At 40.3% G+C, this 16,784-nt stretch overlaps 1 non-coding gene across 1 annotated transcript; it reads right to left on the bottom strand.

The window, feature by feature from the left end:
- Positions 1 to 10,120: 10,120 nt before the first annotated feature.
- Positions 10,121 to 10,192, bottom strand: TRNAH-GUG (transfer RNA histidin (anticodon GUG)). The gene has a single exon. It is a non-coding gene; the product is annotated as a tRNA-His (tRNA).
- Between the last annotated feature and the right edge of the window lie 6,592 nt (positions 10,193 to 16,784).

Below are 16,784 nucleotides of genomic sequence, written 5' to 3'. Positions count from 1 at the left end.
ACAGCTCCGCAACTTCTTTTTGAACCGACGGTGTGCTTACTTTTTTCCCCGCGGTCGCAGCTACTGCATCTCTTCCGTCTTGCGCAGTGACGCTTGAAGCCATCCTGGACACCTGCTCAGCTCTCAAGTGCCCGCAACTCCTAATCGCCTTCAGGAACACTCGACGCAGAGGAAGTGTACGGAGTTATTCGACTAGTTTTCACGTCCGCACCGCCCTCATCGCTTTCCCTCGGTTCCCCCGATGTGGTGAAGGCTTCTCTCTCTCTCTCTCTCTCTCTCTCTCTGTTTTCGTCCGACGATCCAGCTTTGCTTTTCTGATCGTCTCGGGCTCTCGCATTTTGGTGCTGGCTGGGGAAGGCGAAGAAATAGAGCAATTATCGCTTTCCGGGAAAAATGGTGGATCCGTCCCTGCGGCGTGACCCCGTCCACCTTCCCGCTTGCCCTCTCTCGCCCTCCCTCCTTCCTTCAAGCAATCCCGCTGAACTAACTGCCTCGCCTCCTCCGCCGGGCGGAGCGAGAGAAAGAAGACATTCCCCCACATCATGGGCAAGGGGGTAAAACCATTCTGGCTCCGGGTAGGTACTCCGCGCTGGTGCATGTCCTGCGGATGGATCCTCTGACGGATCGAAGATAATGGCCTTTCCGAGGGGGTTTCTCGGAGGGCGCTAGACTTTTTTTTTTTAAGGATCAGCTCGCATCGGGTGGACTGGCGTGCGTCTCCTATTTTATTCTCTCCGATTTTGTCTCTTTTTTTACCCTCCCCTCTACTTTGATTGCTACCAGCGCGTCCGCATCCTGGATTTTATTGCTACCGCCCGATTGGCCGGTTAAGACATCGAGTTTATTGATGGGCCATAACGAAAAACGGCGGGTCTGCTTGACTATATATCGGTGTAATTACTCACATTTTTACTCGCGGCAGTAGTCGTTCTCAGTGGTATTTGAAGACTAGTAATGGCTTGATTACTCGGGGGCCTCGCTCCCTTTTGAGTTTAGTCTCAGGTCATTTAGTTCAAGTGCCCAGCGGGAAATCAAAGTATCGCGACTTTTAGTTTTTTAAGGAGGCGATATTTATTTTTTTTGTTTTGGCACAGATTTGCATACTCAGCGGATGAGTATTAAATGGATTATTATGAATTTCATAGTCTTTCTCATGTTAATTTAAATCATTATAAATCGAGTTTGTTGTGAAGTTATCTATTAGGACTCATATTGTCTGAGGTGAATATTTTGCATTGACCATCGCAGCGCCGCAGAATATAATTCGGATATTCTTAGTTTTACGGTCGTGTGGAAATATTTTTAGTTAAATCGGACTTCTTGTGTTTCTCCTTACGGCTAAGAGCATCAAATTTTCGTGGAACATTCGTTAGCTTTTTATTCCAACAAAAGTTTAGTACAGGTTTTTACTCTAAAACGGTACAATGGTTGTGTTAATTATAAAAAAGAATTTTTGTTTCTGATGAGAGATTATAAAAATCGGATTAATCTTTTCCAATTCCAAAGGATATGGTAGAATAAGGGCGCACGCATTAAATTGTCTTCTATTTTGTAACAGTATATAAATTCGAGGCACTTTCCTGACATCTACCATCGTTGTCTATTTTCTACATCCAATCAGATTTTTCTCCAGAATTCTCACAAAAGTCGAATAAAATAACAGGATATCCTGTTAAACGTCTGCGACATATTTGTAGCATGTATTCCTCGTGTTACTTGTAAAATGCTCACTTTCATTCATTTTTACGGCACGTGAAGCCCATTTCGATCTGAAACACCTCGTAACTTCCCATTTCCACTAAGATGCTTTGCTTACCTTTCTTACTTTGCAAACTACTGCTTCCTCCACTCGTTACTTTCCCTCTCTCTATTTCCTGCGCAAATATTTTCAAAGCGGCGGCGCCCGAGAGCATTCGTCTGCTCTCCGCCGTTCTCCCCATTACCCATTCCCACGTCCCTCGGCTTTCTCTTTGGCTCCCCACTCAAGAACCCTTTAGCTCTTCCCCCAGCTGTGACTAAAGCGCTTAACTGTGACTAAGTACCCCATACTGCCCTCCCATTATCCATCCTTGGCAGCCGGACAATATCACACGTAAGCACCCTCACAAAACGCGAGGTCTTCTGTTTGCCTTCCTCCCTCTTCCGAGAAATCAACGCATCTCACGCGGCGACCTCGCATCTGCGCCGATGCAGAATTGAAATTATTGGTCACGTTTTCTTTCGGACTTAACCGCGGAGAATAAAAATAATTCACGACTATCATTAAGTTAGTACGTCTAAACCTTCTGTCCTTCGGTCTTCGGTTCCGCATTTTCTTTTTGCTAGTTCAAGTCATCTGTGTCACACAAACGGTAAGCTGTTTGGCAAAATGGATTTTTGTTTTGTGAGACAGAGTCTCGGGGGGCCTAACCCACCCCTAACGCCCCTTCGCCGAGTGTCAACTTAGAAGAGAGGTGACGTTAAAAAAAAGCCGAAAATCCATCTTAATCAACAATGACTCGCGGCTGACCTTCTGAGTCCATAACATGTTTTCCACCTTTTGGTCTCCTGGAAGAAGATCAACGGATGTGTTGAAATATTTTATAACTTAGTGAATTTTGTGAGAAAATTGTGGACCTCAAAATATACGTAATAGTTAGTTGAAGAAGAGTAGATAACCGGCGTGCCATACTAATTTCCGTACGGTAATTACAAACTACGTGTAGCATGCATTTCTTACCGAGGAACGCGGTTTGTTTCCTCTTTAAATAATAGTCGGTAGTTTCAATAAAAGATGTTTCTTTCTGCTATTTCGATTGTTATTATCTACATATTCGTGAATGAAGTCTTAACATTCAATGATGACATTTTCCCGTCGGAACCCTAGCCAAGGATTGACCTATAATTACACCATTTATTGGTGATTAATAATGCTTTTGCCAGTCGAAGATGAAATTTGTGTAGGTGATACGTTATGATACAAAGGATTGCAGTCAAAAATTTCCCTAGGACACTAATAAATTTTGGACGTTTTAATGTTAAGGTATTGTGTAAAACTGTCGCTTTAATTTAGTTTGCGTTCCTGATCACCAAGCTGACCGCTTAATAAGTCCCACAAGCTACGCAGTTGTTGAAATAACTAAAAATTCCCCATACAAATACCGGATCCAATAACTTCCACCTCTTTCATTTCTTTCCATCTTGCTCAACCTTCAGTTTTTCCGCTCAAGGAAAGCTTGCCAATGCTTTAAAAAACGAGTAACCTTTGTCACTTCGACTTTTGAAGTGAATGGAATACTTAGAACCTTGAGGAAAGGTTCGTTCGCGACACTGTTTTTAAATATCATCGCGTGTTGAGAGCTTAAAGGAATTCCCACCAGTTACTCAACGACCATTTAGTTTCATTATCTATTGCTCTCCGAGGAAGAGGGACACATGCCGGAGGTTCGTAATCCTTGCGGCTGCACTTTAAAGTCGATGTTGGCATAACCTCCTCGGCAACGCTCCCTATCTCCCATGCCATTATCCCTCTCTTTATTACTATGCCCTCCCATATTTCGCTAATTTGACTTCAGTAATCATTTACTCCTGCAGTCTCATGCACGTTTCTTTATTGCTGAGCAGTTATTGAGTATTTCTCCGTTGCTTTTCATTTCTCCTTCGCTGACCTTTGTTTCTCCTTTTGGCCAAGCTCTTTGGTAATATTCCCCCTTCGTCTAAATTTGCTCTTAACAGACGCGCGTTGAGTCACTCTCCGTCGGCAGCCCTCGGGAGCGACTCGTAAAACTTGTGGATGGTTAGCCACTAGGCCGACTGTTATGACTCTCGCCCTACGTCAGCGATGTGGTTACATCATCTACCATTGAGGTAATTTACGGTAGGTTTTTAAGATATTTTCATATCTTTTGAAACCCCGCTTTCTCGTTTTACCCATTCGTTATGCTTGTTTTTTTTTCGCCCTTTGGCTTTGGATTTTTTTGTATTGGATTTTCTGTATCTTCGCACTACCTCTTCTATTTGTACACTGCACTCTGCAAGTTACCATCAGGGTGTGTGGCAGGGCGTGACTCCACACAAGCGATGCAACTTCAAAAAAAAATTATTTTGCTCAATTTTTGGTTAATGATAATTGTGAGAAATATATCAAGTAATTTTTTTAGTAAATGTGCACGCACCTTCCGTTAAAAGTCCTCATTTGATTAAACGCATGATTAAGGGCATCATTTGCACGGTCCACTTTGTTGCTATAACAGAAGTTCCCTTTTGGTGGTGAAGAAGGCTAGGCGTTGACAATTGTGTCTTAATGAACAAATAAGTGGTCGGTACAAAGTGTGATTGTGATTATAAAATTTTTTTCTACAAGTTATTCCGAACACGATCGATTGCATGACTGAAACTTAAATCCTGCGCAGTCTATGCATATGCATTCTTTTACGCTAATGTTAATAAGTCCATCAATACATCTAGTTATATAAAAAGACGACGTGAGGCGTCGGCACCTATGTCCAAGTCCAAATCCTTTTTTTTTTTCATTTAAAGGATAAGATGGCACAAAAATCACGGCGTATTTTGAGTCATAAAATGACGATCGCAAAACAGTGATGACTGAGTCGAACCCGAGACCCGTAAGTTAGCCGTCAGGCATACTGCCAACCGATTTATCTTGCCAGCATAGACGGTCTGGTTTAACTGGCGGCCACCATCAACCATTCTCCCCCTCTTGTTTTCGCCACTCCCTTTGTTTTCTTTCCCAAAGAGTTTTCTTCCTCGGTCCATTCCTCCCCCTTTTGCCCTCTTTCCCAATCGGTGACTCTGGGCGTCACACATTTCACCAGCATGTCAACATGTCATGGCTCATTTTCATCTCGTATTTAAGAGGCTTAAATAATAAAAGAAAGGTAAAAGAGAAGTAAAAGGAATGGGCAATAACTGCTTCCAGGCCAAATCCTTCATTCACAAACGTAATACAAGCAAAAGTCCTTTCTCAATTGAGAACTTTAAATGTCCCTTCCTGTCTACCATCGTGGTGAGGGTAACCAAAATTTGGTTGGAAATAAGTCTTAGGCACCCTCAAACTCTTTAGTTCTGTGGGTACATGTGTATTATTTTCGTAGCGATTTTTTGCCTTGAAAATGTGTTATCAGAAATGGTGCAGTGGAGCTTTAATTACGGTTTCCAGTAGGATTATGAGGATCCATATGGGATTTACAAAGACCACGGATCTAATCGAATTGAATCGAACTGATTTTCGTTTCGAGAATCTCTCAGATGAATACTTGAATTATTTCAGAGATTTGACGGTCCATTTTTTTGTATTACATATCTTCGATTTAATTTCTAAACTTCTCTTTTACCTTTGTTTTCATGTTTGTCATTCGTTCTAAATTAAGAGTTCAAAAGCACCGTGTTTTGAACTTAATTTTTCCTTTGACGCTAAGAATGCAATCCAAAATCATCTGATAAAGAAATTAATGTCGACTTTGGTATAAGCATGATAAATGAAAATATTATTTTAGTATTTCTTGCTACCCTTTGCTGTTTCTACTATATTTTCGGTTCCTTCTTGTAACCTACAGCTCATTTCGAATGCGTAGAAAAGTTTAGCTCACTTAAATACCGTTGTTCATGCATTTGTAGTAATTATGACAAACATTATTTGAATGATTAATACTTTTTATTATATATAATATAATATGTAAACAAACAATCATGAAAAACTTAATTTTTTATGTTTAATCCTTGGCCTGTTACACTCTTCTACACACCCTTGGGGTGGCTTACAGGATACCAAGTAGACGTAGAGATAATTTGCCATCACCTCGCCTTCTCTTTCATCCCCACCTCAAGCCCTTTCCACGCCACCGTTCATCAGGAACCACCAAGGACCAGGACAATGGCATCTGACCGCGCTGGAGGAGAAAAGTATTATTATTTTTTTCGTTCTAAGTAGCCTAGTATGCTGCCTTTATTTCATCTAGCTTTAGGTTTTGCCCTTCCTGTTACTAACAGCTCCTCTCGTATGCGTAGAGATGTATATTCCACTTAGAAACCGCAGTGCATGGACCTGTAGTAATCATGATATACGTTATCTGAATAATTTAAACAATTTGTAAATAAAAATTAAAACTAATTTTTTTACGCCTGGTGTGTCACCCCTCCGCCAAATACCCTAGTGGTGGCTTCCCGGATACTATGCAGAGAGATAGAATATAAAATACACCATCTCCTTCCTTTAATTTTGTTAAGACGAACACTTCTGCAACAAAAGTTGGCGAAGCTATTTACTGCGTCAAAATCTTAGTGTATTGAAAGCAAACGATCAATGTTTACAATGATTTGTAGGACATATACTTCTCTTCCATCGAATTTAGTGACAATATACCCTGAAGCATTCATGACATTTTTATTCCGTTTGATATGAATAGTTGGACGACAACATATTTTTCACGGCCTTCGTACTGTGATCCCTCTGCTAAACTATAAATAACGTAACCGAAATCCAGAAGGTTGATTTTCCACGCAAGCGGTTAGACACAGAAGAAGCTCCCACGGTAGTTGTAAGACGCGGGTTGTAAGTAATCGGGTTACGAAATGAATCCCTAAACCCCCGCAGATGAACATTCTCTTGCCCGTAGACCAACGATTCCCCGAGTATATGTACTACCATGATATCCCTTATTTCATTCCCTTATATTCTGCAATTTCAATGAAATTCTGTATTGTGGGAATGAAATGAGCTACCCTAACTGAGACAGATGTCGCTCTATTTCTATTGCCTAATGGCGTTCAGTCCCCTTTTTTACAAAGCGCAGCCGGTGTTGTCTATATCTATATACTTATGCATAGGCGTTAAGTGGAAGAAGGGACTATCTAATCACATTCCCGCCTCAATCAAGACATTTTACTATTATTATCATTGCGTAAATCTCTTTTCTGTTACAGAAAACTTGTGCAGAGCTTTCACATCCCTAATCCTTCGTGTAAGATGTTTCGCACCCTTTCTTCCGATATCCCCTCGGCCTCAGCTATGTCACTCACGTTTACTCGCCTATCGTTCAACACGTTTAAATCAGCTACCCACTTTTTAACGGTTGACGTTAAAGCAGCTGAGCCCCCGAACATTTTTCAAAATTTCAGATGAATTTCCTTTGGGGTTAATCCATTCAAAACGAAAAATTTTATGATCGCACGAAATTTTTCACATTTTGCATGTTTTTCCATTTTAACGGATAACGTGAAAGACGTCTACTGCAACAATGCGAGAGTATTTTACTCGAGTTATTACATTTTTGTTAAATGCTAATGTATTCGGTGGCAAGAATTCAGTGAAAAAACTGCACAGAATTGTCACATGTGATATAATTGATCAAATTTAAAAGAGTGTTTATGAACTCAGTGTATTTCAGTAACATCGATTATGCATGATGTTATATGACATGCTTTTCAACCAGAGTTAAGTGAAGTGCTAATCCTTTGAATAAATAATGACAATAGCATAAATAACAGGTATGCGTTGAATTTTACGTGGAGCATTGCAGTATCAATCTTGAACAGATTAAATTCATGCTTATATAGTCCAAAACTACACACCACCTAATTTCAACCTCACATTACACCTGCAGGTTCCTGTCGATGTATCAAGCCCCTTAATGCTTGACGGGAACTGGGTGCAGTCTTGGTAAATACACACTCGTCCACTTTTTGTAACCATTATTGAATAACATTCCTGCATTAATCGCATGCCACCACTCCCTGGCATGACGGTTACGATGTGGCGAATTTTCTTTGATGTTTTCCTTCCGCTCTTGGGATATTGAGATGAAGATGAACGCATGCGATGAAACAGGGCTTGGTTCGCAAATTCATTCAGTGGCTGGAGAGTGCAGGCCGGTCCACCCGTCCCCCTCCCATACGGTAAGACCTGGAGGTTGACTCCTCATAACATTATGGCCGGAGCGTCGTCCCCTACCTCCCATCTTTCTCCCTTCCCTCGAGTGAGTTAAGTGGGCGTAGCAGGGCGAGGATGGGTAGTGGAGAGAAGGGCGTGGAAGTGAATAGTGAAAAAGGTATAGAGGGAAGGTGACGGAGGAAAGAGAAGAGAGAGGCTTTTCGGGTTTCCCATTTTTTTTTAACGATGGGGGGGAAGGAAGAAGAAAAGAGATATGCGGAGTTAAAGGGAGCGAGGGGTCGAAGACGGTGGAAGGTGAAGCCTACGTGTTTGAGATGGGATCTCGCGGTGTAAGCAAAGAGGGTGGAGGTTTTCGGAATGTTTGGAATATGGGCGTCACCGGTCAGAAGTGTGCATGGTATGGGCATACCTATATGCACGTGCGCTTGGTCGAGATGGGGAGGTTGGTGGTTGGGGTTGGGGTGAAAAGGGAAAGGACACGAGAGACGGAGAACGAGATGTTGAGCTCATGAGCCATTTCGAAGGTGGAGGGAAGGCCTAAGATCTTAGGCTAGAAATATGAATAACCAAATTTAAATTTGTGGGCTTCAATAACTTTAATCCTGCGGTCGAGAAAATGAGGCCCTTGTTGTCCACCTTTTCCACTTCCGTCGACAGTATTCTTGCGTGAATTTGATCCAAGTAGTATGTCTTTTGTTTCAACTGCGCGTAACACGTCACAATATGCATTCATGAGTGATATGCGTTTAGAATGCAATCGACGGGGATTACCAAGATTCCAGAGAATGGTATGAGTATTGTTAAATTGTTCATTTGGATCGGATTTCAATACTGATAAAATACTGAAAGTACGAGCCGTACGTTAGGAACAGTTATATGGTATAATTATGATCATGCAACAAGCAATAAAAAAGTTATAAAAAGAATGTAATGTTACCCGCATGAGGTATATGCCTAAACTATTATTATTTTAAATTAACGAACAGTCTTACCTACTCTTGTCTTAAGTTTTAAGAATTCTTCCATGCATTCTTGATATTTTCATTGGGTGTATAAACGGGATAATCTTATTGCGGAGTATATTTCGCATGTTTCAAACGTGAATTTTAAATTAATTTGCTCATATCTCCCTTTACCTCTACACTAATGTCATTGTTAAATATTTTCTGCGGATGCGAAATTTTATGTTAAGCTTAATGCGTATTTTAACAGCTATAATGGATAAATTTAAGTTAAAATGACATTTTTAAGCAAAAAATATATTAGGCTATCATTCTCACCAAAGTTCTTTTTTCGTTTGAAGCCATTTCATAAAAACAATATCGTTTAGTTATGTTAGATTGCATTTCCATTTCAAATTTTTTATTCTTGATTTTCTTTATCAACGGTTAGTTGCTTTTTAATTGTAAAAATAACACTATTTTTATGTTACATATCGCCATGCTCAATTACTATGCATATTTGTAGTCGGATCTAATAGTAAGTTGCATGTATATAAATGATTACTTATACTTTGATTAGTGTATTTTCACATTCAATGTCGAAATGTCAAGGATAGTACTGTCTGTGAATGTTAATTACACCACCTCTGACTCTCTTGAGGATAATTCAATCATTGAGGTAATTGTGCCGTTCTGATACGTATTATATCTATAAATAGGGACTATATTAATAAACAACCAGGTGAAATTTCAAAACCTTAACACTGTTATAATAATATCCAAAAATCCTGTGCATATATTTTTTATAACTGTGAAAGAATACCGACCAGGTGAGATCTTCTTGTTGAATTTAATTAATTTCGATATAAAATAGAAATTGATTTGATTTTGATCGGATTAGAATATCTAATATTAATCTGTGAAGTGTTTAACTGCCCTCGAAGATTCAAAATCAGCTATAAACTTGACTTCCTCCTTGAAAAAAGAACCAGTGTACCCGTTTCATTCCTTCCACCGCGGCGCACGCCCTAACTATCGATCGTTTCATCCGTTGCGAAATCTTAGCTGATACTAAAATATCGAGCCCACAGCTACTGGAGACCATTTCGCCATTTGGAAAGGGAGAAGGGGTAACTACGAAGAACTGGAGTCGAGTCGAGAAGAGAAATTGAGGTGAGAATTCAATTTGTTAAATAAATTGTTCAATGAACAAAGTATGAGGACTGATTTGTTTCTGATTGAAATTCGTTGCGACAAAAAATATGCTTCATGCCGTTTCAGTGTTACTCACTGCCGTGACCAGGATTCGAACCTGGGTTATTGTGGCCACAACGCAATGTCCTAACCACTAGACGATCACGGCCGTTTCGAAGCTTAAGAAGGTGAAGGAATCATAATATAGAAACTAAGCACGGCCAAGAATGTCGAAAATCCGTTTGAAATTTTTCAACAACAAATCATTAATTGCATTGGTTCACTTTTCTACGTGTGTGTAAATGATTTCGGAAATTTAGTCCCAAAGAATTTTCACTAATTAAAACTCGCCCCTTTTCATTCCAATGAATTGTCATGTACTCAACTGGGTTCAATTATGCCAGGATATGCCTGGGGACAATAATAAAAGGTGGCCAATGTTTGACATAATTTCTTACATATTCCATCTTCAAATAAAATATGACCATGAAACAGTAAATGACTATGAAATAATAAATTAGATAGCCCTTGAAAGACCTCGATCTTTACAAATGGGAAGCTGAGTTTAAAATTTAATCACCATAAACGATTTATATGTTGCAATGTTATTTCCAAACATTATCATAAGAAGCCAAAATTATTTACATAAATCTGTTAAGGCGAGTCAAAGGCAAAATGAGAATCGTCGGCGGAACAGATGTGAATGATCAATTTTGTTTCGATCGTATTTAAGTAAGAACCTTCGAATCGACATATTATTTTCCGAGCATAGAAAACGAACACGCATTAACCTTTACCTGTAAGCCATTGATGGCATTCCTTTTATTTAATTTACAAAAACATAACGCATATGATTCTTTCGGTTAGTTCGGACACCAGGCTTCAATTATTTTCACCCAGAATCGAGGCTGAGGAAAATAAACAGTATCGCACCCGGTTAGGCTTACTCCAATCAATGTCATCAAAATAATTAGGGACAAAAAAGTATGAGCAGGGTTACTCCTTTGTAATATTTAATATTTTTAATTTTGATAGTGTTCTCAGCAATTTGACCCAGCGGTGGATTTTTTGAATTTTTTTATTTATTCAACGAATACAATACCTTTTCCAGATAAAATTGACCAGAATTGGTGGCTTTTTAGTAGAAAATAATATAGTTTTTAATTTAACAAAGCAAACTTATAACACACAATGGATGCTTATTACATTATTGAGGTATGCTGTTGTCTGGTGAATGTAATGCTGCGATAATGACAGGAGGGCCCGGGTTCGATTCCGGGTGACGCCTCTGGTCACCTTCAGCTCCAACCAAGATGTGCGGTTTTTCATGAATCATATCTTCATAGGAAATAATAACCAGAAAGAACAGGGAAAAGAACTGGCTCCCGTACTCTGATCTGTGAATTTCACACACCGTCGGACTTAGTACTGGGTGAACTTTACCATCGCCTACGAAACTGACCTTCGGGTTGATTACTGTGTGTATATATATATAAAAGCATTTATATATATATATAAACATGCTTTTACATATATATATACATGTTTTTATAAAATACATCAATATATATATATATATAACATACATATATATATATATATATATATATATATATATATATATGTGTATTTATCTGTGTATGTATGTATCAAACCTTCGGGTTGATTACTGTGTGTATATGTGTGTGTATATATATATATATATATATATATATATATATATATATATATATATATATATATATATATATATATATATATATATATATATATACACACACACATATACACACAGTAATCAACCCGAAGGTTTGATACATACATACACAGATAAATACACAAAGTCATGTTTTCCCTTGGTTAGTTCAGGCAATAAAATTTCCTGCAAATCTCCTGATATTAATTCATTGCGTTGTTACTCCGAGCAAGAAATTTTACATTTTGTTTTAATGGCATTTTGGATCGCTTTAAGAGATTACGATGGCTTTAAGAAGTTTTGGCGCAACCGTTACCGTTTCTGCAAATAGATGCCGAGTACGGTGAGGTTTTTTTTCTTTTATTTTAGCCGAAACGCGATAGCACGCCCACGGTTGAGCGGTGAAAAACGGAACTAGCAGAAACCCCAGAGCAAAAGCTTCATCGCTCTTCGCCTCTCAAAAAGGTTGATTCGGCTCCATAAAGGAGTGGCGAATGGCGCATTTCGGAGAAGCGTGAGATAAAAACAGGGGCGTGGAGTTGGCGGAAGGAGGGGGGCCGCGCTCAAAAGGAAGATGTTTAGGGAGGAAAGGAGGCGGAGGAGGAAAAATGGAGTTATAATGTGCGCGGTTTGGGGCGGGGAAAAAAGTGGGAACCAGGTGTAAGTGAATTAAAGCGTTTAAAAATAAGAGAAAGTAGCATGCGCCAACAAAGGAGGGAGGCTAGCGGGAAGAAACAGTGGCGTGGCGAATGTTAAGGGATGAAATATTACGTGAGATATGGCGGAGGAGGAGCATGAAGGTGGCATAAGATGAAAGAAGATGAATAAAAAGAAACGTGGATGAATGTAGTGAGTGGGGAAGAATAATGATCGGGAATATTAGTTTAAAAATATATCAGGTGTAAGCATTGTCCCCGAAAGAGAAAAGAAGAAAGATTCACGGCACGTATTGCTAATTGAGGGGACACATGTAGTTGCATGTGTGTGTGTATGTATAAAAATGTATGTATGTATATATATATATATATATATATATATATATATATATATATATATAATATGTAAATACATACGTACATACACACACATACAACTATATAGACAAACGCAAACATGCATACTGATGTAGAAAGAGGGAAAAAGATAGGAGCACACTTAAATGATATACCCAAATAATTGGCATCGAATTCGCACTCTTCAACTGACCCCACTAACCTTGTGTTCGTCTTGTATTTGTATTTTTATTCTTTTCCTTAAAGATTTCCTTATGAATATGTTTTCTCTGTTTGGTGGGTCTTGGTGTATGAGTATGTTTGTGGGTCTTGGTGTATGAGTATTTTTGTGTGCGCATATATATATATATATATATATATATATATATATATATATATATATATATATATATATATATGGCGTGTGGGAGACGGTAATCGAGGGTCGAATGTTAGGGAAACGAGGGAAGGGGAGAATTAGGATTGGGATATTGGACGGGATGAATGGGGAGAGGAAGTATACCGAGATGAAGAGGGGCATGTTGTAGAATAGGATGTTTGGTTGTGTTTTGTTAGGAGAAAAAAATATTTATTTCGTGATTGTGTCCATCTAAAACCTACCTTAATTGGTAGATTACCTAATAATAATTATATATTATAAATATATGTGTATATATATATATATATATATATATATATATATATATATATATATATATATATACACACACACACACTGTGTATACAAGGTCCGTACAATCAGTATAGGGATTGGGTTCCAACAATCAAAATTCATTGCAGTTATCATTACAATTACTTAAAAATCTTCAAATACATTCATCCTGTACCGTACACTTAGTTCGGCGCGTATGCCACTCGTCAAAAGCCGGCTGGAAGTCGGTTTCCGAAATACTGTTGATAGCCTTTGTCGTCTCCGCTTCAACCGCCTCGATGGAATCGTACCGATATCCTTTGAGCTCCTTTTGAGCTATCCTTTGAGGTAATAACGTTGTCAAGAAAATCTTCATCTTCCTGGAAGCAGTCCAAAATATTTTGCGAAATTTCCACCCATGACAGTTTGTTTTCCTCGCTCAAGACTTTCGGCACCAGCTTCGCGCACACTTCCCTCATCGTAAGAGCCGCTGTTACAATGGTGTGGACGGTTCGGAATGAAAGGCCGGTTTCCTCACCGATAAGGGCGATGGTTAAACGCCTATCAGAGTCCAAAACCTTTTTCACTTTGGCCACCTGCGTATCAGTTCGAGCGGTTGTCGGGCCTCAGACGTGGTGCTCGTCTTTGACGAGGTCCCGGCCTTCCTTTAACATTTTTTGCCACTCAAAAACTCTTGTGCGGCGTAAGGCATAATCCCCACAAGCCTGTTTAATGAGTTTAATGATCTCCGACGCGGATTTCCCTAGTTTAACGCCAAACCTCACAGCGTAGCGTTGCTCGACGGTGCGTTCCATGCTGGCGCGATGACACCACAAACAATCACACTTCACAAAAATCCACCTTAAGTCTCAACACATGCCCGGAGGCGACTGAACTATAGTGCGCCAGAGTGGTGGGGGATCCCTCTACCGAGCCGACCCGTCACAAACTCACCCGAACCAGTCACGATACTTATCGTACGGATCCTGTTTATGCACACATATGTGCGTGTGCGTATATATATAAATACATGCACATGCACGCAGGTGTGTATACAAGCATTTAGTTTTTGAAAAAGATGATTTTCTCGCAAAAAGGAAGTGGCAAGGGAAGAAAATTACTGGAATCGATAGGAGAAGTTTGATGCTACTTACCGCCGTGCCAATCTCGCACTCGGGTCCAAAATGGACTGGGTGTGCCGTTTTCGCGGAAGCGACGCCGGAGTTTTAGGGGAAAGTACGGAAAGGTGTGAGGGTGGGCGTAGAGAATGTGCGTGCGGTGGGTTTTAGGAACATTAAGGAGGGTTTGGGGGGGGGGGGGGGGGAGTGACAACAGGAAGAGTGGGGAACGAGCAGGAGCAGAAGGAGTGTGCGTCTGTGTGCAGGGAATGGAGTGATGGGAAAGGGGGCGGGTGGCGGGGCCAATTGAGACGGGGCGCGAAATGGCAAGGAGGAGAGTATGGCTCCGGAGGAAGGCGTTGGAAGGGCGGGCGGTTGGATGGATGGTGATGCCCTGCTTCCCCCGCTCCCCCCCATTGCCGCCTTTACGTTCTTCGCGCCGAAGTATCCCATTTAAGGACTCGGGGTGCTTGTTGGCTTGCCATCCATCCCTCGTTCCCTCCCCGACTCGGTCCCTACCTCCGACCCGAATGCATCAAACATTCCACCCTCTTCTCCCTCACGTCATCCCCGCGTCAAACATCCGTCCGTGGTTGTCGAGGTGAGCTATCTGTCCTCTTATATTTTTTCCGAATAGAAGGAGCGACACGCGACCCTGACGAATTCCCGCTACTCCCTTTTTCTCCCATCTCCCCTAAAGTCATCCACGGACTTTCCTCTCTTTCGCTTCCTCCACAGCCCTTCCGAGCGTGTAAAATGTTTCTCCCTCATCCTCCGCAGTACTACCTCGCTCCCTTCGCGTTCGAAATGATTATTTTTTTTCATTTTTTCTCCCACCTGACTCCTTCCCTCTTCCCGCTAGGTTTCTCCCACCTGACTCCTTCCCTCTTCCCGCTAGGGTTGGTTTCCTTTGTACGTCTGGCGGGTTGAGTCATTCATTTAACTGAATCTTTCGTAAAACTGACAATCTAACCCAGATATTACCCACAGTGAGAAGTTTAAGACCTCTTTCCGCTCTTCAAGTTGAATTCAAGGATGTACCATTCGTAAAGGTGGGACGGGATCGAGGTTTTCGAGAAGTAATCGCAAAAAAACACTTCATTTCCTTATTTTCAAAATATCCCTACAATTTTTTTTATAGACTAATCTTTTGGTTTATTCCTAGGTTCTTATCATCAAGATAAATTAGTTATTACTTGCACCATAACGGATTATCTCTGAGGAAGATCTCAGTGCCCATTATATTTAGAAGTTACCAGCTATATAATATATCGCTGCTTCGTTACTGGTGTACGAATTATAACCGCTTTAAACATGATATCATTTAACGAGGCAATAAGCCTTAGGTATCGTTATTATTTTTATATACTCGTATTTGTTATACACCAAAAATGACTTGAAAAAAATGACTCCAAAGCATTATTCCCGTCATCATTCCCTCTTGCTGTTTTTGAAACGCTTTTAAGCAATTTCTTATCGTTGAAACGCACTCCATTCTCCGTAGTCACTTCATATGTATCGTGTGTTTCAGCCATAGTTAGACAAAGTCAGCAAGGAATTAAACATTTATTAATTATAACTAGTCTATAAGCCCTTCTTACTTCAATCACGTGGTCCTGAAGGGTAGTTCTCACCTTCTCTCTCTTACTGTTCGCGTAAGATATTCGTAGTAGTAGTGGTATTTAGGGGAGGCGACCGACAGCTGCGGTCATTTGCGCCATAGGGGATGGACAGGAAAGGATGAAGAGTGGAGAGAAACCCGGCGTCGGCATTAGCCTACTCTTTACGAAAGGCGCCAAGGGGTCCACAGCTTAACGTCCCAACCGACGGACGGTGTACTCACTCAAAGTGCCCTCCACAAAGCACCTCAAGTAGGGATCGAGATACCTCTGAAAAATATTCAAAACCGCCGGCATTTGAACCCGGGCCCTCTGGGTGGGAAGCCAGTACGTTAGCCCCCGCACCAACTCGATCCCCATAAGATATTCGTTCGGACTTCATACGGTCTTTTTATTTTTATAATAAATATATTCAACTCATTAACGTGGTCAGCTGTGCAGACATCACTTACAACATATAAAGAACACACTGATTCTAGACGGAAAATCAGTTATGCATCATTAGAATTCGATTTACCGTTACGATGGCTAAGAATTTTAATCGTGATTGCATATGTGTTGGCGTTAAGTCAAAATATTCTTTCTGTGTGAGCAGCATACTTGGAGATAAGTATAATTCGCTGCTGATAAAAGAGGAATGCCAAAGAGCTATAAAAAAAATCATCACCTCATTACATTTCTGTC

Source organism: Hetaerina americana, unplaced genomic scaffold (assembly GCF_022747635.1).
Source record: "Hetaerina americana unplaced genomic scaffold, ioHetAmer1.1.p SCAF_246, whole genome shotgun sequence".
Lineage (NCBI taxonomy): Eukaryota > Metazoa > Arthropoda > Insecta > Odonata > Calopterygidae > Hetaerina > Hetaerina americana.
Note: the sequence above shows the minus strand (reverse complement) of the source record. Positions and strands in the feature narration are given on the sequence as shown.